The following is a 25314-nucleotide window of genomic DNA, read 5'->3' as shown; positions in this document are numbered from 1 at the left end:
AGTTCTAGGTTCATCTATGTCAGGCCATTCTAGCTGTTACCCGGGGTGCTCGGGGCCCGATTCAGTCCCCACCACCACCACTTCCGGGGAGTTGCTTCGAGTGCGGGGAGTTTGGGCATATGTGGAGACAGTGTCCTCATTGCCCGGGAGGTCCAGTGCAGAAGATGATTCAGGCTTCGACTTTTACACCAGTTACTTCACTACCCGTCCAGCCAGCTTGGGGTGGGCCCCAGGTATCTAGAGGTCACCCTAGAGGGGGAGGCTGATCAGGTGGCGGTCAGGCCCAATTATATGCTATTCCTACCAGACCAGACGTTGTTGCTTCAGATACAGTGTTTACATGTATTGTCTCAGTATGCCATATAGATGCCTCTGTATTATTTGACCCTGGTTCCAATTATTTGTTTGTATCATCATATTTTGCTCATCGAATGGATATGCCCCGTGAATCCTTAGTTTCATCTGTTCATGTATCTACGCCAGTGGGCGATACTATATTTGTGGACCGTGTATATCGGTCATGTGTAGTGACTATTGGGGGATTAGAGACTAGAGTTGATTTCTTATTGCTTAGTATGGTTGATTTTGACGTGATTTTGGGTATGGATTAGTTGTTTCCTTGTCATGCTATTCTGGATTGTCACACTAAGACCGTGACGTTGGCGATGCCGGGGTTTCCAAGGATTGAGTAGAGAGGTTATCTAGACTATGTCCCTAGCAGAGTGATTTCATATTTGAAGGCCCAGCGGAAGGTTAGGTAGGGTTACTTATTTTAATTGGCCTTTGTGAGGGATATTGGTGTTGATACTCCTACTATTGATTCTGTTCAGTTGGTGCAATATTTTCTGGAGGTGTTTCTTGCAGACCTGCCGGGCATGCCGCCCGACAGGGATATTGACTTGGTGCTGGGCACTCGGCCCATTTCTATTCCACCGTATCGTATGGCACCAGCTGAGTTGAAGGAATTGAAGGAGCAGCTTCAGGAACTTCTTGATAAGGGGTTTATTAGACCAAGTATGTCGCCTTGGGGTGCACCGGTCCTGTTTGTGAAGAAGAAGGATAGTACTATACGGATGTGCATCGATTATAGGCAGTTGAACAAAGTTACGATCAAGAACAAGTATCCTTTGCCGCACATTGATGATCTATTTGACCAGCTTCATGGAGGGAGGGTGTTCTCTAAGATTGACTTGAGGTCTGGGTATCACCAGTTTAAAATTCGGGACTCGGATATTCTAAAGACAGCATTCAGGACCCGTTATGGTCATTATGAGTTCCTTGTGATGTCTTTTGGGCTGACCAACGCCCCAACAGCATTCATGCATCCGATGAACAGTGTATTTCAGCCTTATCTCAATTCATTTGTCATAGTGTTCATTGATGATATCTTGATGTACTCTCGTAGCCAAGAGGAGCATGCCCAGCATTTGAGAGTTGTGTTGCAACACTTGAGGGAGGAGAAACATTATGCCAAGTTCTCCAAGTTTGAGTTTTGGCTTAGTTTGGTGGCGTTCTTGGGGCATGCAGTGTCCATTGAGGGGATTCAGGTGGATCCGAAGAGGATTGAGGCGGTTCAAAATTGGCCCAGACCGTCCTCAGCTACAGAGATTCGGAGCTTTCTCGACTTGGCCAGTTATTATCATCGCTTCGTGGAAGGTTTCTCTTCTATTGCCTCGCCCTTGACCAAATTGACCCAAAAGGGTGCTATGTTTAGGTGGTTGGATGAGTATGAGGAGAGCTTTCAGAAGCTCAAGTCTGCCTTGACCACAACTCCAATTCTAGTTTTGCCTTCAACTTCAGGCTCTTATACAATGTATTGTGATGCTTCTCGGATTGGAATTGGGTGTGTCTTGATGTAGGAGGGTAGAGTAATTGCTTATGCTTCGCACCAAATGAATCCCCATGAGAAGAACTACCCTGTTCATGATTTGGAGTTGGCTGCCATCGTTCATACATTGAAGATTTGGAGGAACTATCTCTATGGTGTGTCTTGTGAGGTATTTATAGATCATCGGAGACTCCAACACTTGTTCAAACAAAAGGATCTAAATTTGAGGCAGCGGAGATGGTTGGAGCTACTAAAGGACTATGATATTACTATTCTGTATCATCCCGGGAAGGCCAACGTGGTGGCCGATGCCTTGAGTAGAAAGGCAGTGAGTATGGGTAGCCTTGCATTCATTTCTATCGGTGAGAGACCTCTTGCAGTTGATGTTCAGGCCTTGGCCAACCAGTTCATGAAATTAGATGTTTCGGAGCCCAGTCGAGTTCTAGCTTGTGTAGTTTATCGGTCTTCCTTATATGATCACATCAGAGAGCTTCAGTATGATGATCCTCATTTGCTTGTCCTTAAGGACATAGTTCAGCACAGTGATGCAAGAGATATTACTATTGGGGATGATGGGGAGTTGAGGATGTAGGGTCGGATTTGTGTGCCCAATGTAGATGGGCTACGTGAGTTGATTCTTGAAGAGGCCCACAGTTCGCGGTATTCCATTCATCCAGGTGTCGCGAAGATGTATCAGGACTTGAGACAACATTATTGGTGGAGGAGAATGAAGAAGGAGATAGTGGGATTTGTAGCTTGATGCCTTAACTGTCAGCAAGTGAAGTATGAGCATCAGAGACCGGGTGGATTGCTTCGGAGGCTAGAGATTCCAGAGTGGAAATGGAAGCGGATCACCTTGGATTTTGTAGTTGGGCTCCCACGGGCTTCGAGGAAGTTCGATGCTATTTGGGTGATTGTGGATTGGCTGACCAAGTCCGCGCACTTCATTCCAGTTGGGACTACTTATTCTTCGGAGTGGTTGGCTGAGATATACATCTGCAAGATTCTTCCCCTTCATGGTGTGCCAGTGTCCATAATTTCAGACCGGGACACGCAATTTACATCGCTGTTTTGGAGAGCCGTGCAGCGAGAGTTGGGCACCTAGGTTGAGTTGAGTACAACATTTCACCCTCAGACGGATGGACAGTCTGAGCACACTATTCAGATATTAGAGGACATGCTACGCGCTTGTGTCATTGATTTTTTGGGTTCTTGGGAACAGTTTCTGCTGCTCGCGGAGTTTTCTTACAACAACAACTACCAGTCGAGCATTTAGATGGCTCCATATGAGGCTCTATATGGGAGACAATGTCGATCTCCAGTGAGTTAGTTCGAGCCGGGGAAGGCTAGGCTATTGGGTACTACTTTGGTTCAGGATGCTTTGGACAAGGTTAAATTGATTCAGGATCAGCTTCGCATGACGCAGTCCACACAAAAGAGTTACGCCGATAGGAATGTTCGGGATGCTGCTTTCATGGTTGGGTAGAAGGTACTGCTCAAGGTATCACCCATGAAGGGTGTTATGACGTTCGAGAAGAACGACAAGTTGCGACCTCGGTATATTGGGCCGTTTGAGGTACTTCAGAGGATTGGAGAGGTGGCTTACAAGCTTGCCTTGCCACCTAGTTTGTCGAGTGTGCATCCAGTATTTCATGTTTCTATGCTCCGAAAGTATGTCGGTGATCCGTCTCATGTTTTGGATTTCAGCACGGTTCAATTGGATGGTGATATGACTTATGATGTGGAGCCAGTGGCTATTTTTGATTGGCAGGTTCGAAAGTTGAGGTCAAAGGACAGCTTCAGTGAAGGTGCAGTGGAGAGGTCAGCTAGTTGAGGAGGCTACTTGGGAGACCGAGCGGGAGATGCAGAGCAAATATCCATGCCTATTTGAGACTTCAGGTACATTTCTAGAACCGTTCGAGGACAAACATTTGTTTAAGAGTGGGAGGATGTAACGACCCGGCCGGTCATTTTGAGAGTTGTAGCCCCGTTCCCCCATTTACTGCTCATTTTATATTTTATAACTGCTATGTGACTTTCCAGGGGTAGTTGGTTCGGGTCTGGAAATATTTTGGAATGAGTTGAGGCACTTAGTCTCAAGGTTGGAAGCTTAAGTTGAAAGGGATAATCGGATATTGATTTATGTGTAAACGACTCCGGAATGGAGTTTTGATGGATTTGTTAGCTCAGTTGGGTGATTTTGGACTAAGAAGCATGTCTGGATTGTGATTTGGAGGTCTGTAGTTGAATCATGCTTGAAATGGCGAAAGTTGGAAATTTAGAAGTTTGACCGAGAGTGGACTTTGTGGTTACCGTGCTCGGATTGGGGTTCCAGGAGTTGAAGAAGGTCCGTTGTGTCATTTGTGAATTGTGTGCAAAATTTGAGGTCAATCGAACGTGATTTGATAGGTTTCGACGTCATTTGTAGAAGTTGGAATTTCCTTAGTTTCAATAGGCTTGAAGTGGGGTGCAATAAGTGTTTTTGATGTTATTTGAGGTGATTTGAAGGTTCGACTATGTTCATATCGTGTTTTAGGACTTTTTGGTATGTTTGGTTGAGGTCCCGGGGCCTCGGGTTGATTTCAAATGGTTAACGGATCGAAAATGGGACTTAGTGCATTGTTAAAGCTGGGACTCTTCCGGTGTGATCGCACCTGCGAGGGGTTGGCCGCAGGTGCGGATGGGGTTACACATGTGCAGAGTTAGGGCTGGCTTGGGGAAGGACGCATGTGCGAAGGATAATCCGTATCTGCGAGCCCGCAGGTGCGAGCAAGGCTCTGTATATGTGGAGTGGAGTGGCGTAGGCTATTTTTGCAGAAGCGGATCGTAGGCCGCAGAAGCGCTTCCGCGGTGCGGAACCTGGAGCGCAGGTGCGGGCCCTGGGGACTTTAGTGATTTTCACAGAAGTAGAGGATTATTTGCATAAGCGGGACAACAGATGCGGTCAAGAGGAGCGCAGGTGCGAGACCCCTGGACAGAACACTTAAATTCAAGGATTCGCGATTTTTCTTCATTTTGGACATTTCAACTCGGTCCAAGGCGATGTTTGAGAGGCGTTTCGAGGGTTTTCTTGAGGTAAGTCACTTGTGCTCATTTTTGTTCAATAATCTTATTTCCCCATTGAATTTCCCACCTAGTTTGTGTATATTTAAGGTGGAATTTGGGAGTTTGAGTCTAGGTGTTTGGAGAGTTGAATTTGGGAATTTGGGTGGCGATTTGTATCGAATTTAGGCAAATTTGGTATGGTTGGACACGTGGTTGAATGGGCTTTCAGGTTTTGTGACTTTTATCGTATATCTAGATGTGGGCCCGGGGCCAGCTTTTGAGCCGATTTTTGACTTTTGATTAATAACTTAGTATTTTCTTATGGAATTAATTTCTTTAGCTCGTGTTGATTGTATCGAACTGTTTGTGGCTAGATTCGAGGTATTTGGAGGCTTGTTCGCGAGGCAAGGGTGTGTTGGAGTAGGGATTTGCATAGCTTGAGGTAAGTAACAGTTCTAAATTTAGTTATGAGGGTATAAAACCCCGTAATATGTGTCATGTGTTTGGTCTTGGAGGTGACACACATGCTAGGTGACGGGCGTGTGGGAGTGCACCATAGGAATTGTGACTTGGTCCATTCCAAGGAACTGTATAGTTGAGTAATCTGTTGTTATTCGTATATTCTTCATGTGATATAGAAATTGAGATGCAAATCATGTTTAGGCCATGCGTTGATACTGTGGTGGCCCTCGGAGGTTGTGTTACATGTTGAATTATTTGCTAAATTGCTGTTTTGTACTCAGTCACAAATTTACTTGCATATCATATCTCAGTCTCTATTGTTCCTTATTGATGCATCATACCATTGTTGTTTGGGCTGATTTTCATGATTATTGAGAGCCCGAGACACTGGAGAGATGTATGACTGAGTGAGACCGAGGGCCTGATTGTGAGATATTTATGGGATCGGGCTGCACACCGCATCATGTTTCATTAATTTATGCCATGATTGGCTTATTATAGCACTTGGGATGAAGGATTCCGAAGTCTGTACACACCCCCAGTGAGCGCAGGTACCTACTGAGTGCGAGTGTCGAGTACTGAGTGAGAGTGCCGAGCGACTGAGAGGAATGCGTGATTATGAGGTTGGAGTGTATGGGAGGACTGAGTGACTGTTGCTCTGAGATTTTGCATTTGATTCCATTACTGTTGTACTTCAGCTGGCATATATCACTGTCATGAAATTTCTGAAAGATATTATATCTTGTTGCTATTGAACTTGACATGAATTAACTTTCTTGACCTTAATTGTCGAAATTGAAAGCTTGCCTATTTTCCCATGTTGTAATTTCTATAATTGAATTATATCCGTGAAGCTCGTCACTACTTTCAGTCCATTATTTAGTCTTGTTACTTACTAAGTTGGTTGTACTCACGCTACACCCTGCACTTCGTGTGCAGATCCAGGTGCTTCCGGTCATGGTGGGTGTTGATTTCTCTACGTAGATTGATCGTTGGAGATTCCATGATAGTTGCCCGGTGTTCGCATACCTTGTCTCTCCCTCCCTATCTTTCCGCTTTATGTACTTAGTTTTAGTCTCTTATAGACAGTATTTCCAAACTTGTGTTGCCTAGACGCTCATGTACGTTGTGACACCTTGATGTTGGGAATTACTGTATTGGGTTTTGGCCTTTTATCCAGGTTTTGAGAGTTTGATGATTTAAACCTATGTTATTCTTATGTTTCATTTAAAAGTGTTGGAAGTATTTTCAAATGTCGACTTTCCTAGTACCACGTTAGGCGCCATCACGACAGACTAGTTTTGGGTCGTGACAAATTGATAGTGGGTGAGAAGTTTCTACTTAGAGTTTTAACCATGAAGGGTGTGATGAGATTTAGGAAGGAGGGCAAGTTATGCCCTCAGTAAATTGGTCCATTCAAGGTCTTGGAGAGAGTTGGTGAGATGGCTTATAAACTTTCTTTTCCATTCAACTTATTAGAAGTTCATCCGGTGTTTCAAGTTTTTATGCTTAAGAAGTACTATGAGGATCCATCTTTTGTGTTGGATTTCAGCTTTGTGTAGTTTGACAATTAACTTATGTTGAGGAGCTTGTGGCCATTTTGGATGGGCAGGTTTGGCAGTTGAGGTAGAAGGATATTGCATCAGTAAAGGTTCAGTGGAGAGGTCAACCAGCCGAGGAGGCAACTTGGGAGACTGAGCATTATATGCAGGGCATATATTCTCACCTTTTTGTTATCCCAAGTATGATTCAAAACTCGTTCGAGGACGATCTTTTGTTTAAGAGGGGGTGAATGTAACGACTTGGCCGGTCATTTTGTATTTGAGCCTGTTTTCCTATTTGATTCTCCCCGTATGTGTATTTATTATTATGTGTCTTGCGGGGATTATTGGTTTGGTTTCAGGAAGGTTTTGGAGTGAATTTGGAACTCTTAGTTCCAAGGCTGGAAGCTGAAGTTATAAGAGTTGAGCAAGGTATGCCTTTTATGTAAACGATACTAGAATGGCATTTTGATGGTTCTAAGAGGTTCATATGGTGATTTTGGACTTAGGAGTATGTCCAGATTTAGATTTGGAGGTTCCTAGGTTGATTTGGTTCTTTTGGCGAAAGTTAAAAATTTGAAAGTTTGGAAGGTTCATAGGTTTGACTGGGTGTTGACTTTGATGTTATTGGGTTTAGATTGCTGTTCCGGGAATTGGATAAGTTCTTTATATCATTTGGGACTTGAGTACAAAAGTTTGGGTCATTCATAGTTGGTTAGACGTGGTTCGACATGACTTTTTGAAGTTGGAAAGTTGATTAGTTCATTAGGCTTGAATTGGGTACAATTTGAAGTTTGGTGTCACTTTGTGTGATTTGAGACCTCGAGTAGATTGGTGTTGTGTTTTGTTACTGGTTTGTATATTTGGACGGAGTCTTGAGGGGCTCGGGAGTATTTCAGATGAATTTCGGATCATTTGAGCTTGGTTGGACTATTGAAGATTTGTTGGTGTCTGGTGTGCTTCGCGATCGTGGAGCAAGTCTCGCGATCACGAAGACAATTTTTTTGGGGCGTGTAATGTTTCTCTTCATGTTCACGGTCGTAGGGTCTCATTCGCGAAGCTTTGCGAGCAATGAACTTTATGGGCACCACGTTCGCATAGGTCAGTTGGCGTTTTTTCATTGTGTTCGCGGGCTGGGCGCCGCGTTCGTGAAGGTTTAATTTATTGCAGTAGGATTTTGTGCTTCGTGACTGCAAGGCTTGGACAACGTTCGTGAAGGGTATTGATGTTTGGCTATAAATGTATACTTTTAGTATATTACTTACCTTATATTTTGGATGTTTTAATGATTAATTGTGAGATATTTGAGCTTAATTGAGTTATTTTTATGTGTAGGATCATTAGAATGAATAAAGGAATAAACGTTGCACAAAAAGATGTTGAAGACACAAAAGAGCACAAAAAGCAAAAATCGGACAAGAGCTAGAACCAGGCGCTAGGCCAGGCGATGCCTGGCTCCAAGGGAGGTCCATCTCGCGTTAGAGTGGGCGCGCGAGCTCTGGGGCGCAATACAAGCCAGGCCTCGCGAGCTCTGAGGCTTGGTTCCTTTTCCATTCCATTCATTAAACGCTTCCCACTCAGTTTTGGACTTGGGGACTCTGACCCTAGCCTATAAATACTCCCTAAATGTGATTAGTGAGGCGTTGGTCAATTTTGAAGGCGGCAAAGGCTTAGAAATACAAACGGAGCATGGAATTCATCGATTCTTGCATCTTTCATCTAGTATTCATAGTTTCTCTCTTTAAGAACATTAATTTGATTGTTGTTATGAACATGAGTGGCTAAGAACCTCATTATTCTAGGGTAATGGGTTGTATTTGATTGTTGTTGTTTGACGGTTGATTATTTTCCTTGAGTTATCATATTAGTTTGCTTATTCAATCTTGCACTTAGTTATTCTATTGTGTAGCTAGCAATAGAATACTATCTATGAATTTATAGTTGTACTCGAACGTGGGAACCATAGATTGGATATAAGATTGAATAGAGTAAGTTCTTGAATCCGGACATCGGAAAATAGATTCGCAATTAGGATAGACATATTCTAGTTGCCTTACTTGGTTATTTTCGTAGGAAATATACATGCATTCTTGTTAATTCTATTTCTATAGACATATAGTCTTAGGTTGGTTTGGATAGGCGAGCGAAGCGTCGAAAGAAATTCGCGAGCAAAATAAACCATTTTAACCAAAAAATTAGATAAATCAGGTAAATAAATAAACCATAAGAACGCAATAGGAGAGACATTAATATCATAACCTCGGAATATGCCCATCTCATTGTACTCTTTCTAAGTGTTTGCTTATTTGCTGTGCATCCTTGCATTCTTGAGTGTTTAGTAATTGCATAGTAAACTTTAGCAGTAAAAACCACAATCATCTTCGTCATAACCGTTTGAGCAACAAATTATAAGTAGTTTAAATTGGACGACAGTTAATCATAAATCCCATCAGACGATACTTTCTCACTACTTTATTAATTGTCGACCACGTATACTTGCGTGTGCATTTGAAACCAACATGTATAACTAGACAGAATAATAAGTTGTTATTTTTGGGACTTAGAGCTCATTTTATCATCTTTAGAGATTGAGAACTCGGATTGAGGCAATTTTTCGCCCACTTGGATTGGCTAAGTGTTCTTGACTAGGATTTGATTATTATTCATGATTCTATCCTTGGTTTTGGCATTTTATTGATGAATCTAAGAGAGAAAAATTGGGGGTTTTGGCAAAACTTTTCTAAAGTGAAAAATAGAGATTTTAACCCCGATTTGGAGTTGGTTTTGGATGAAACTTGAATATTTGAACACGTATTCAAATGGGTAGTCGGGATTTGTGACTTTTGTCGGATTTCGAGAAGCGGGACCGGGTTGACTTTTCGCTAATTGATAAAGATTGGAGCTTTATTACTTGGAATCGATTCCTATAGCCTTGTTTGATGTTAATGAGTTCTTTTTGGCTAGATTCGAGTCGTTCGAAGGTAGATTCGCGTGGGAAGGCATTTCTGCAATATTGATTTGGCTTATTTCAGGTAAGTATCTTGCCTATCCTTGTGTGGGGGAAATGCCCCTTATGATTTGGCCTTAATTATTTATTCATGTTATGTAAGAAGTAACGTGTACATGGGGTGACGAGCATGTACACGGGTGCTACGTGTGGCTTATGACCGTATCAGACGTTACGTTATTAATATGCCTTAATTTGAGGACGTGCTTTATATGAAACATGTTTAATCACTTTGTGACTACCTGAACATGATTATGATGACCCGATAGGTCGTTTTGAGTTCTAGCTACTTTATATATGTTCCGAGTCCCTCCCCCATAGCTTAATTGGATGATTTATGATTTGCGTGCATAGTCCGTGTCGATTTGCGAATAGTTTGTGTGTAAAAAGCTAAAGAAAATGTGCTTTTGACTTAAAAACGAGATTTGAGTTGACCACGGTTCACATTTTTGGTAAATGACCTCAGATCAGTATTTTGACGATACCGATAGGTTTGTATGATATTTTTGGACTTGTATGTATGTTTGGTTGGGGTCCCTAGTGACCCAAGGGCATTTTGGCGCATTATGTGAAATATTAGATAATTGGTTTTAAACTTAAAATCCTTGAACTGTGATGATCAATTCATGATATTGTATATTGTTGTGATGATTTGAGTGAGTGAGCGAATTTATATGATGTTATTACACTTGTGTGAATGATCGGATTAGAACCCGAGGGGCTCGGGTGAGTTTTAGGTGAGTTTTGGGGTGTTTTGGAACTGCTGATGCTCAGCTGTTGCTAGTGTGAACTTGCAGGTCTCGCAAATTACGAGCCTCGCAATTACGATGTCAGGATCGCAAATACGAAGGGGAGCTGGGGGCTAGGATTTTGCTTTTGCATAGAAAAAATCACATTTGCAGTCTAGGTGGCTGCGACATTTGCGATATATGTGTTAAATTTGTGATACTGGAAGGACTGAGTGTTGCTTCGCTTTTGCGAAGCCCTGTACGCATTTGCGAACTGGGGGGTCTTCGCAAAAATTGAAAAAATCGGGACTTAGCTCATCTTACACTATTTTTCAACCCTAAACTCCCTAGAGACGATTTTTGAAGAGGATTTTCACCGCAAATTCATTGGTAAGCAACTTTAACTAGTTTTCAATCAATTTCAATTGCTATTTGATGAATTTTAACATCAAATCTATGAATTTCACTGAAGAAATTAGGGTTTTGGGTAGAATTTAGGAATTTTATAAAATTGAGATTTATACCTCGAATTAAGGTCGGATTTTAAATAAATTACATAACCGGGCTCGGGGATGAGTGGGTAAAAGGGATTTAGTCAGAATCTCAGATTTCGACCACGTGGGCATGGACTTGACTTTTGTTGACCTTTTCAATTTGATTAAGGATTGAACATTTTTTCATTTGTGGGTAGTTTCTAAAGTTTAATTTGGATTGTTTGAATGATAATAGGCTAGATTCGGTTGGTTTGGAGGCTTGTTTTAAAAAGCCGTGACTGATTGTTGATTTGATTCTGGAAAGAGGTAAGTGCCACATTTAACTTTGATTTGAGGGAATTAGGAGTTGTTTGATCTATTTGCTACTTGAATTATGTGTAGGAATGATGTATATGCAAGGTGACGAGTGTATATGCGTTGTCATGGGTTAAAGCATGCGGGGTGGGCTATTTCTCTTTCTTTATGTCATCATTTATTCCATGTTATATCTCATTAGATGCTTTGATTGCTATGTGTCATTACTTGTTATTTATGCATTACTTGTTATCTGTCATTTATTTGTTACCTGTTTCTGTTTATTCATCATTTGATCAATATCTGCTTACCTGCTATATGCTCTCACCTGTATTAGTTGAACATCTTCTATATTTCATGCCTTTACTTTTATTGCCTTTACCTTGTTTCACTTTATTGAGTTATATCCGAATGTGTGAGCCCTTGGCTATTCTTGCGTTAATGACTTGTCGAGATTCATGTTGGCTTATGATGTGAAGATACATTATGAATTTGAGTTGTTAGTTGTTCTCTGTTTGTACTCATAGTTCCTTGGTGATTTATACGCTTTGGCTTCCTTTTTATGTTGAGATTTCAGAATTTGTTGTATTGAGTTATTGATGATAATGAAGTGATATTGAGAACGGGTTGCGCGCTGCAATAGAACAGAAGTGAAATTATCGGTACAATCATGAGCAAGCTTGGTAGAGTCTTGAGGATCGGTACGAAGAAGTCTATACTTATCTTCTAGAGGCTAGAAGGCTTTAGGAAATTTCACTTTCTTTCTTTCTCTATCGTGGGACTTTATTCTATCATTGAAGTTTGAACCATCTTCTCTTAATCTCTTGTAGATGATGAAGACACGTACGACATCCATAGATGTTCAAGAGCTAGAGCCCCAAGTTGCATCCACTACGAGAGGTCGGGGCTGAGGTAGAGCTAGAGGCAGAGCTCAGCCTAGAGAACGCGCAACAATACCTGTTTTTGAGCCACAGATCAAGCAAGAGTGGGAGATCCCTATTCTGACCGTACCAGCTGGACCAGCTCAGGTCCCAGAGGGGTTCACTGCTACCCACGTGCTTCAGGATGCCATAGTCCACAGGATGGGCCTTATGTAGAGTGTGGCCCAGGCCAGTGTGTTCCCTATGGCACCAACCGTATCTTAGGCTGGGGCAGGAGCCCAGAGTCCCGACACCAACACTCTAGAGCAAATGGCTCACGGGTATCATACCCAGCAGTTCTACCAGTTGGGGCGCTCACCCCGTTGTTGCCACACAGCCCAGGGAGAGGCCCGCAATGTCAGCCGAGGGGCTGTATAGGTTGGACAAGTTTACTAAGTTATTTCCTCCACAGTTTAGTGGTTCACCTTCTAAGGACCCCCAGGATTTCTTAGACCGTTTCCATAAGATCTTACAGAATATAGGTATAGTGGAGACCAATGGGGTTGATTTCACTGTATTTAAGATGACTGGTTCTGCCAAGAGGTGGTGGCAGGAGTATATTGATACTCAATTTTGCCTTCATGATTCTCCGTTTAGCCTAGTGAGGGATTTATAATTTATAATATATTTTATATATATTTTATGTATTATTTAAGCATTAATTTATCACCTTCATGGCAATATCAAAATATTATCATAAAGATTTACAAAGAAAATAATTTTATCCATATTATGAATATTTTTAAAATTGATTCTAGCATTTATAAGTGATAAATAATATATTTATTATTTCCTTAGATTATTTATGAGTGATTTATATTTTTATAATAATATATTCATATTTCATGACATCTTATATCATTTCATATATTGCACTTGCATTTCTATATCATTTACATATTATTTGCAGTAATAGAATATATTTTACAATAATTATATTTATCATGCTATTTAGATCAAAATGGTATTTTTATATTTTTACAATTATAATCTACTATTTTAAAAGTATTAATTTCGAAAATAGCATTTTAATCATTTTATAGCCATTTTTTTGAATTTATTTTAATTAATTTTCGTGTATTAATTAAGCCAATTTTCAGACTAAACAGGCCCAAAAGGCACTTGACCCAACAACCTGAACCCAACACTTGCTACCCAATATCCTTTAACCCATCTATGACCCGTTGTATGCCCGCTTCGCCCTTAAAATCTCAGTTGTTGATCCCTCTCCCTCATCTTCCTTATATCCCGTCACCCAAACCCTAATCTTCATTCTCACCCCACAGTTGGCTCTAATCCTCTCTACTCCCTTCCTCCTCTATAATACCCTAGCCGCCTCACTCTCAAATCTTCTCCAAATCCGACCAGGCCATGATTTACTTGCCGTATTTGTGTTATCTCGTCACTACTCACACGTTCATGGTATTGCGTGGTACTCGCCCAATTTTGGCAAGTTCTATCTTTCAAAATCAGGCCTGAACAACTTAAATCTTTGGTATTCAGATGATATTTTGTCTATATACATGTGAAGAGAGATGACTCTTGCACTCACAGGCCGATTTACAATCTTTGAGCTCTAGTTGCGGTTTGAATGTCTATTTCTTTCCTTTGCCTGTTGTTTTACTATGTGATTTTTTTTTTCCTTGTTTGTGTATGATTGATTTCTTTCCTTGTTTATTTGCCTAATGGAACACTACATAAACCCCTACCCAATTCCCCTTGAGGCAGACTTTAGTCATCATCTCTCTCACTCGTATTAGTTCTATTTTGTTCTGGTTCTTTGAATACTATTATTTTTTGATTGTGTTCTTGGCCGGCTAAAAGCCAAGGCCACTTTGTACTGTTCAAGACCTCCTCCTATACAAGCACTACTCGGAGCCCTTTGAGGCTTCTGTGAACTCTAAAGTACCCGAGGCCTTGAGGTTCTCACTGCTCTCCTTTACTTATTGCTACTGAACTATTACTGAAACTATAATTTTCTCATACTTTTGCTCATTTAACTTAACTGACTGGTTAATGTTCTTAATTTTACAGCTTAATTCGTTAACGCAAGCATGTTTAGATTAGCATTTACTTATCAATGCCTATATACCATTGCTATGTGAGAACCTCTAGAAAAACATGACTTAGGGTCTTGATTCTTTGAAACCTATGAATTGTAGTGATGTATCATGTTACCTTCTGTTCTAATTTTGCTGCGACTTCATTGTTAATGTGGTATCCTGAGAATACTTGTTTGATATTGAGAGTTCACTTAGGCTTAATCATCTCTAATGTGAATCTTTCTCACATGTAACTATACGCATCTATGTGTATGTAATAATGGATCTGTATAACCTCTCTATTCTCTTTAAGAATTGGGTGAATGTATCATGTTTTATTTGCTAATTATCTTACTTAGAAACTATGTATACAAGATGTTTTGGCCTTCAATTTTCATGCTAGACCTTCCCTGTAGGCACTTCTATTTAGCTATGTTTTTAGGATTAAGGTTTGACCATGCATACATGATGTTTTGCCTTAAACTTTCATGTTAAACCTTCATTGTAGAAGTTTCTATTTGGTTGTAGCCTTGGGATTAAGTCTTGACCGTATGTCTTTGGGGTATTGGAATGAATTCAAATAGGTGATGTCTTCCCAGAACACATTATTTTATGTGTACCCCTTTAGCATTATACTCAGAGTATATGCATGTTAGCCTTTCATGTGATTTGTAATGCTGACAATTGTTCTTGTTTTGCTTATGTGCCCTAAAGTATCCTAAATTTCACTTAGGGAATCCTGCTTCTTGGGTAGTCTGTAACCTCAATGACTAAAATACTTATGTTTTTCCTGAGTACTGAGTTGCATGGATAACTCGTTTGCATAGTCGCCCATTTGCATTTTTGGTATCGAGTTGGATGAATGGGTTTGTTTGAGAATTTAGGCCTGATTTGGGTACTGAGTTCCAACATGCTTTGCCCTCCTGATCTTATGGTCCTGGTGCTTGGGCCTGTTTGTTTGCATGAAGATTGAGCTGTTGAAGGCCCAAATATGCTATTAGGATATTTGTGTACTTGTATTGGACCTGTAACTATTTATTTTTGGTCTGTAATAATTTGTAGAATTGATAATGGGCAAAATAGTTAAAAAGGGGCCTAGCGTATTTTACTTTTTGCATGAACGACTAGATAACATGCCTATAGAATCAAACAAGCCTTGCATGCTACTTGTCGATCACGCCTTGCTTATGCGTATTACCTGCCAATAGATACCATGTCCTTAGGACTTTCAATTTTGCATGTCTCGCTTAGAAATCATGAGTTTAGTATCTTAAACATTGGTAACCAAACGCTACCTATGTGACTTACAATATCGTTTAGAAAGCATGCCTTACCTATTATGTCTTAATTCATTTGACTATCTGCAACTACACTTAGAAATTATGTATTAGGATTTCACACGTAGCATCATGCCTATAGGATTTTTATTAATCAATTCAACTGCTCGCACCACCAATTATGCTCCTAATGCCTTACACCTAGAAGCCATGACTATAGGATCTGTAAGCAATAACTCGTATCATTCAATAGTTGTATCACGTAAAAGTAGTCTAAACCTGGAATCACCTAGAGATCATGCCCATAAGACTCAACGACAAGATCTACTTTTGTTAGATTATCCATGTATACGTCAATCTATAGGATTAATTAGTTCTTAACCGGCAAACTACATTTTCCACCTAAAATTCATGTTTTAGGTCCAAATTAATTAATTCAATAGTGCGAACTAGTTCACAATTGTCCAGCTTAATCTCACAATTAGAAAGCATTCCTATAGCATGATCCACCTTTGAGTCTGCCAACCCGTTAATTAGTAATTGCTTGACATTCATGTGAGCCTACTTGTGGAGGTAAATGTGAGCCCTTTGTGCTAATCGTGCCTTTTGTGAAGTCCTAATTGTTTAAATTATTTGGCGCCTAGTCTTTTCATTTTGAGCATCCTAGGACGAGTCTAGAACTACCCCTATAATTGTCCACCACCTCCTGGACAATAGGCATGGATGGGTAGATACCCATAGGGTACCACTTAGAATTGAATTAGTGTTCTTTAGATAAACAACTCAAAGATAGTAATCGGATAGCTGGAGATGATAGTCTGTGCTCGCTGGATAATATGAGCAACCATTGCACTTAAAGATTGTGAAGTATTATTTATGTCTCACTGGGTGATCCTTTAGGCTAAAATAATTAGGACCTCCCCCCCCCCCACTGTGCCTAATTGTTCCTACATATTGTAGTATTTAGATTTGTTTAAGTTGGACATCTTTGTAACTACAACTTGTACCAATTAAATGAAGTATGTTCTTTCAAACTATTCTCTTACATTATTCCCCCACTACTTCAAATTAGTGAATTACTAGTAGTTGGATTATATCTGATCTCTCCGTACCCACCTAGAATAATTATTCACTTGCTTCGACCGCTTATTCTCTTAGTTTAATAGTGGATTAATCTGCATGCTCATTTATGATAATTAATTAATAACTCAATATTCCCACATAAAATTCGATGTCACGACTCAATTTTTTACCTTAGGATGTCGTGATGTCACAGTCTCTAAGACTAGGTAAGGCTAACATACATTGATAATTAGCAGGAATAACAACTTCAATATGAAATTAAGCTGTTAAACTATCATAAATAAACCCTAATAGTAGAACTGTCAAATAACCCAAAATCCAGTGGAATTGAGTCATAAGCTCTACAGAGAATGTACTAATAATCTCTAAATACAAATCTGTTTGGAATAAAGATAAACAATAGTAAAGCAACAGAAGAAGGTGACTCCGAGGCCTGTGAGTATCAAGCAGGTATACCTTGAAATCTTCGGAATAACTGGTAAATCACTAGCGTCCGGCAAGAGCAGAAGTACATGGATCTGCACAAAAATGTGCAGAAGCATAGAATGAGTATACCACAAACGGTACCCAGTAAGTATCAAGCCTAACCTCGATAGAGTAGTGACTAGGCCTGGTCAAGACACCTACTGGACAAAGAAAAACTGAACAGTGGTTAATATAATCTGATGAGGGAAGATAAAGAAATAGATGACAACAAAACAGTACGATGATATAAGACAAACAACAGAAATTAGAGCAAATAAAGGACAACACAAAGTGAACATATGATAAGAACAACAAGTGATCAAGTACCGTAGAAATACAAGTAAAAACAAATTAAGGGAAAACAATAATCGTTCAAATCAACAAGTCCTTTCATGTAGAATGTACAACAAGAATCACAACCGAGGCACCACACCTCATTTTCCTTCAGATTTTAGAAACCATAATCACAATCTTCCTTATATCACCGCATGAGCCTTGCATTTATTTTAAAAATATATTTTTCGAAATGGCTACACGCGTTTTAGCCCCCTTTTCTCACTGCGTGTCTTCAAGTAATTCCTTTACTTACAACACACGTATAAATCCACCTTATCTCACTGCATGCATTTCAATACCCACCCTTATACCACCTCCTGTGTATCAATATCTGAATACAATAATCAACTCGCATCACATGTGCCCATATGTCACCATATTTCCAAAACAACAATGAAATGTTACCACAAAATATAGCCCACGACTCAACCACAATGCGTACAAGAATCTCAATAATAATAAAATGAATGAGAAACAACTCCAAAAGGAAATATATCTTGATAAATAACAATTTCAATCTAAATGGATTATTAGCTTTCACAACCACAAATTCAATAACTCACAAAGAAGGTATTTCAAAGAAATAGCAACTTTCACTACATGTGAATAACATAAGCTTAACTATAAAAGAGATAGCATGGAATAGAAACTACGTCTAAATGCATATGAACCACTCAGCAATGGAAAGAATAGCATGTAACATCAACTATAACAAGTGAATTGGAATTTGTCCACCCGGTATTCCATGTATCTATGTTGAGGAAATGTATTGGAGACCCTTCTCGGGTCGTCCCTATCAAAGATGTACAAGTTACAAAGGATCTATCATATGATGAAGTGCCAGTGGCTATATTAGATCGACAAGTCCGCAAGCTGAGAACAAAGGATGTAGCTTCCGTGAAAGTATTATGGAGGAACAAGAATATAGAAGAAATGACATGGGAAGCAGAAGAGGAGATGAAGTCTAAATACCCTTACCTATTCCAGAGTGAAGATAACGAGGATGCCGGGGGAAAGAAGGACGCATTATAAGGTGAAACGGCTCTATGAGGTAAGCAATAGCTTGTGAATACTCTTTTTTTAATACAAAATGGTAATATGCAGATAATGTACATATCCATAATGCTTTGTATAGTCTTGTAAGGCCATAGGTTAGGTTTAACTGCTTGCAAGTTTGGCTAGTGTCCATTTTATAGGGGAAACTCAGCCGGAAATCTCCATCGGAATCCACAATGAGTTAGACACCCCATAAACCCTTACATTCGAGGACGAATGTTCCTAAGGGGGAGAGGGTGTTACAACCCAAATTCGCATACCATAGATCACGCCGTAAGTTAGTCGACATAAATCCAAGAAGAGATTATCTTTGAGATGATAAGAAGTTAATCCTATTGGTCTTAAACGATACAAGGGTGTATAAGAGTGGTTAACAAGTATTTGAAGTTAAACGAATCAAGGATGTTGTAACCCATATTTTCGGGTAACACTAGAGGTGATTAATTGTCCCAAGAGGTCTTGTTTTAATTTATTTGAATCATATAATATCCGCATCATAAGTCTTGAAGTCAAGCGAGTTATGAAACAAAAGTCGATAAAAGTTGTCGCAACTTAGGTTTATAATTTTACTTAAACTTTAGGTCAAATGTTACTGCATTTTTCTCCCAATGTGCTTGGAATTATGGGGTGATCTACCTATCAAATTGAAGATCTATGAGTCTAGTTTCCAACTCATTAAACCGTTCATCGATACGATCTCGGAATAGAGAGATATTCACATTTTCACAAGAGTGCGCCAAGCTGCTCTCTATGGGGCCCACAAATGCGGTTTAAGACATATGGACATATATAAGATACCTCAACCCCTTTTTAAGTCATTATTTTTCAGTATATTCAGACCTTATAACCCTAAAAACAGTCTCTCAAGGTTCTCTCATGATCCAAGACCCAAACAAAGGGCAAACAACACAAATCAAATGTCGGGAATCTCGTGGCGCTAGTAAGTTTCTTGTTCTTCTTGTTGTTGCTGATTTTTGTGTTGTTCCAGCTCGTGTGGGAGGTTTTTTTAAGTTTTTTATGTCTTGTAAATACACCTTCAAGTTTTTAATATCAACCCTAGGTGATTTCAAGTCTTCTAAAGTAATTCTAGTGCCGAAAAACCTGAATTAATTGCTAGTTTCGCTTCCTTGTTCTTGTGGCAGAATTGAAGGGATATTTCGTGGAAAATTAAGGTTAAATTGGAGTTGTTCTTTCTGTTTAAAGGTAAGGAACCTCTTACTCTATATATATTTAAGATTATCCAAGTTGCAGCTAAGTCGTTGAAGCTAGAACTTGTGAAATATATATCGAAAGGCTTGGTAGTAATGTTGTTGGTTGGTGGACTGTTTTGGAGGCTCAATATGATTATTAATGATGTTGTTTGGGCTGTTTGGTGATTGTATTGACTTGTGGGAAGTCATATAAATAGGGGAGGTGCTGTCCGTTTCATCATAAAATAGGTTGTGGTCGATACATAATAGTTACGACGCTTAAACGATAATGATAGTGTCATTTGTCTTATTGTAGACTAAGGAGTCGTGACATTTGCATAACTTGAGGTTGGGCAGTATATACAAGGTATGTGAGGCTATCCCCTTCATTCTTTTGCACGACTCCGATTGTACATAATGTAATGAACGAGCTCCCAAAGATACTCTACTCTTAGAAGCTAGCAGTACTTACATTGCTGCCCTTCTTATGAAACGATTGATATTGATGTTACTTCTCTTATTCTTATATTATCAATGTTGTTGGTAGTTCCTGATTCTTATAAAATTCTTGATGAAGAGTTAATCCTAATAACGTGTACGAAGGATACCAACCTTATGTCACTCCGAAAGGTTCAAAATGTGATTCCAATGAGTCCAGCATGCATCATATATATGTATCTATTTTACTCTACCGAGTCGCACTATAGTCGGCCGGGTACGGCACCTATTGTGCAACCACTGATCAGTTGGGTTTTACCGAGCTCCACGTGGCCGAGTACGATTTTACCGAGCCCTATGATGGCCGGGTACGTTTTACCGAGCCTATTATGGCTGGGTACGATATGATGATGGTGATGCCCACAAAGGCGTATGTTTTAAAAGTTTATGGTGATGGTGATGCCCACAAAGGCCTATTATGGCCGGGTACGATACTGATCAGCGGTTATTGGAGAGATCCCTTCTCCGGACTTGCCGTGGTCTTGGTATGCATTTTTGTTATAGACATTATGGGTATGTCGGGGCGCTGTTCCGGCAATGTTGTAGCACTTATGTTCCTTTAGAGGCTCATAGACAGGTGTCGACTTATGTATGGTTTAGAATGCCTTTTCGGCTGATTTTTGTTGTATAGTCTTTCATGGCATCATGATAGCTCGTACCTTATATATAGTTTCTTGACAGTCTTGTCGTCCCATGTTATGTATGTTCATGACATTATCTTTCATTGTTGGATGTTCATGATCCATGTCTACTATTTATATTGATCTTGTCGGCCCTTAAAGATAATAAGGAAGGTTAGATAAAATGTACGTTGGTGCTCGGCAAGTATGGCTCGGGTGCTAGTCATGACCCTCCAGTTGGGTCGTGACAAACTTGGTATCAGAGCAAGTCTGTCCTAGGGGATGTCTATGAGCCGTGTCTAGTAGAGTTTTGATTATGGATGTGTAGCGCGCCACATTTATAATCAGGAGGCTACGTGACATCTAGGGTTGTTACCTTCTTCCTGAATCTAGATCGTGCATAGAGTTGAGTAGTAAGTGTTCATATCTAATATTCACCTTGTTTTCTTTCAGCGATGCCTTCGACTAGGAAGCAAGCAATTGGTAAACGGCTTGATACAGTTGTGGGAGAGGGTAACATTCAGGTGCCTCCAGCCAGAGCAGGCCAAAGTGAGGCTCAGAGTGAGATGCCGTCTCATACCTCTCCGTCTCCTCCAGAGGATATTAGGAGGCACCCAGTACATCCAGTTCCTCCGTCTAGAACTACAGACCACGATATGCGCAGTGCGGTGCAATTGTTGACTAGCTTGGTAGCTGCTCAGGCTCAGAGGCGGAATACCGGTGCTGCTGATAAACCGGTTAGTGCGAGAGTTCGTGATTTTATTAATCTAGACTCTCCAGTGTTTACCGGATCAGACCCCAAGGAGGACCCACAAACATTTATTGATCAGATTCATCGTACATTGCGGGTTATGCATGCTAGTGATACGGAGGCAGTAGAATTGGCTTCTTATCGGTTACAGGATTTATCGGTTTTCTGGTATGATAGTTGGGAGAGATCTAGGGGTCCGAACGCTCCTCCAGCCATGTGGAAGGAATTTTCTGAGGCCTTTCTTCGTCACTACTTGCCAGTTGAGATACGACGAGCTAGAGCTGATAAGTTCTTGAACCTTCGACAGGGTAATATGAGTGTACGAGAGTATAGTATACAGTTTGATTCTTTAGCAAGGTATGCTCCCCATATGGTGGCCGAGATGAGTGATAGGGTGCATCTGTTCGTAAACGGGTTGGGACCACATCTGATAAATGAGTGCACAACAGCCTCCTTGGTAGAGGGCATGGATATTTCCTGTATTCAGGCTTATGCCTAGACCCTAGAGGATCGTAAGTGCCAGCAAAGGGCAGATAGGGAGCAGGATAGGGGCCAGCATAAGAGGGCGAGATTTGCAGGGTATTCTAATGAGTTCAGAGGCAGTATCAGGCCCCAATCTTCGAGGAGTTCGGCGCCACCTGTAGCTAGTGCTCCTCCAAAGTTTCAGAGGCCTCGGTATGATCGATTTACCTATTCTGGTTCAGGTCAGAGTTTGAGGGCATCAGGCTCACAATTTCATAGAGATACTAGTCAGACGAGACCCCCAACACCTCGTTGTGATCAGTGTGGCAAGGCCCACTTTGGACTGTGCCGTCGAGGTTCCGATGCATGCTATTCTTGCGGACAGCGTGGCCATATGATGCGGGATTGTCCTAACAGAGGAGGTGGTGGTATGGCTCAACCGACTGGATCTGTGTCTGGTTCTTCCTCATCAGTTCGACCTCCAGCACAAGGTTTTCAACAGTCGACAGGTCGTGGTAGAGGTAGAGGTTCAGTGCCGAGTTCGAGTGGTGCTCAAAATCGAACCTATGCTCTAATAGGTCGACAAGATCTCGAGTCATCTCCGGATGTTGTTACAGGTATATTGTCTGTGTTTTCTTATGATGTATATGCGCTAATTGATCCAGGATCTACCTTATCATATGTTACACCCTTTGTGGCTAATAAGTTTGGCATTGAACCTGAATTGATAAGTAAACCACTTGCGGTATCCACTCCGATAGGAGATTCTGTGATTGCTAGAAGGGTATATAAAGGTTGCACTGTGATGATTTGTAGTCGTCAAACCTCGGCAAATTTATTTGAGTTAGAAATGGTTGATTTCGATGTGATAATAGGAATGGACTGGTTGGCCTCATGCTATGCAAATGTTGACTGTCGTACGAAGATGGTTAGGTTTCAGTTTCCTTGTGAACCCGCCATTGAATGGAAGGGGAACATTGCTACGCCGAAAGGTAGGTTTATTTCCTATTTTAAGGCAAGGAAGATGATCTCAAAAGGTTACATTTATCATGTTGTTCGCGTTAGGGATGCGGAGGCGAAGCCGCCTACTCTACAATTAATCCCTGTGGTCAATGAATTTCCAGATGTTTTCCCAGATGAACTCCCAGGCTTTCCTCCTGAAAGGGAGATTGAGTTTAGCATTGATGCATTGCCTGACACTCAACCGATCTCTATCCCTCCATACAGGATGGCCCCGACAGAGTTGCGAGAGTTGAAGGCACAGTTGAAGGACTTGCTGGATAAGGGTTTCATTAGGCCTAGCACTTCACCTTGGGGTGCGCCAGTCTTGTTCGTTCGGAAGAAAGATGGGTCATTAAGGATGTGTATCGATTATCGACAGTTGAATAAGTTTACAATAAAGAACAAGTATCCACTTCCAAGAATTGATGACCTGTTTGACCAACTCCAGGGTGCCAAGTATTTCTCCAAGATTGACTTGCGTTCAGGGTATCATCAGGTGAGGGTTAAGGAGAAGGATATTCCAAAGACGGCCTTCCGGACAAGATATGGGCATTTTGAGTTCTTGGTGATGTTGTTCGGGCTAACAAATGCCCCAGCAGCTTTTATGGATCTCATGAATAGTGTATTCAGGCCCTATCTTGATGTGTTCGTGATCGTATTCATTGATGACATTCTGGTGTATTCTCGTTCGGAGGCGGAACATGCGGGCCACTTGCGGATAATATTACAGACCCTTCAGGATCATAAGTTATATGCTAAGCTCTCTAAATGTGAATTCTGGCTAAACTCAGTAGCATTCCTTGGCCATGTGATATCTGATGAGGGTATTAGTGTCGACACTCAGAAGATCGATGCAGTGAAGAATTGGCCGAGACCTACAATACCGTCAGAAGTCCGCAGCTTCCTGGGGCTAGCAGGATATTATAGGCGGTTTGTAGAAGGGTTTTCCTCTATATCAGCACCATTGACTAAGTTAACACAGAAAGCTACCAAGTTCCAGTGGTCTGATGCTTGTGAATATAGTTTTCAGGAGCTAAAGAATTGATTGACATCCGCGCCAGTGCTCACTCTCCCAGAAGGAACAGAAGGTTATGTGGTATATTGTGATGCCTCAGGTATAGGTTTGGGGTGCGTATTGATGCAACGTGGGAAGGTGATTGCTTATGCATCAAGACAATTGAAGAAGCATGAAAAGAATTACCCGACTCATGATTTGGAATTGGCTGCAGTAATATATGCTTTGAAGATATGGCGGCACTACTTATACGGCGTCCATGTTGACATCTACACAGATCACAAGAGTTTACAATACATCTTCAAGCAGAAGGAGTTGAATTTGAGGCAGCGTAGGTGGCTTGAATTACTGAAAGACTATGATGTCGAGATATTGTACCATCCCGGTAAAGCTAATGTTGTGGCAGACACTCTAAGCCGTAAGTCAATGGGAAGCTTAATACATATTGAGGCAGGTAAACAAGGGTTGACCAAAGAGCTTCACCAGCTGGCCAATATGAGATTCAGATTGTTGGACTCTGATGACGGAGGTGTTACTGTACAGAATACAGCAGAATCATCTTTGGTAGCCGAGGTAAAAGCACGGCAATATGAAGATCCTACCTTAGTAAGATTGAGAGACGGAATTCAGCAGTGTAAGATTACAGCTTTCAAGATCGGAGGAGATGGGACACTGAGATACCAGGGCCGATTATGTGTACCTAGTGTGGCAGGGTTGCGAGAGAAGATTATGATTGAGATTCACCAGTCCCGATATTCTATCCATCCTGGCTCGACAAAGATGTATCATGACGTTAAGGAGCAGTATTGGTGGGATAACATGAAGAAGTCTATTGCAGAATTTGTAGCCCAGTGTCCTAATTGTCAACAAGTAAAGATCGAGCATCAGAAACCTAGTGGATTGATTCAGAATATAGAGATTCCGACCTGGAAATGGGAGGTGATTAATATGGACTTCATTATTGGATTACCTCGCTCTTATCATAAGTTTGACTCCATCTGGGTGATAGTTGATCGACTTACAAAATCTGCCCATTTTCTGCCAGTTAAGACAACTTACACGGCTGAAGATTATGCGAAGTTGTATATCAAGGAGATTGTTAGGCTTCATGGTGTGCCGGTATCTATTATATCAGACCGAGGAGCTCAATTTACGGCTAACTTTTGGAGGTCTTTTCAGAAAGGTTTAGGCATACAAG

Source organism: Nicotiana tabacum, chromosome 19 (assembly GCF_000715075.1).
Source record: "Nicotiana tabacum cultivar K326 chromosome 19, ASM71507v2, whole genome shotgun sequence".
In the NCBI taxonomy this organism is placed as follows: Eukaryota; Viridiplantae; Streptophyta; class Magnoliopsida; order Solanales; family Solanaceae; genus Nicotiana; species Nicotiana tabacum.
This window is presented reverse-complemented; position numbering follows the sequence as displayed.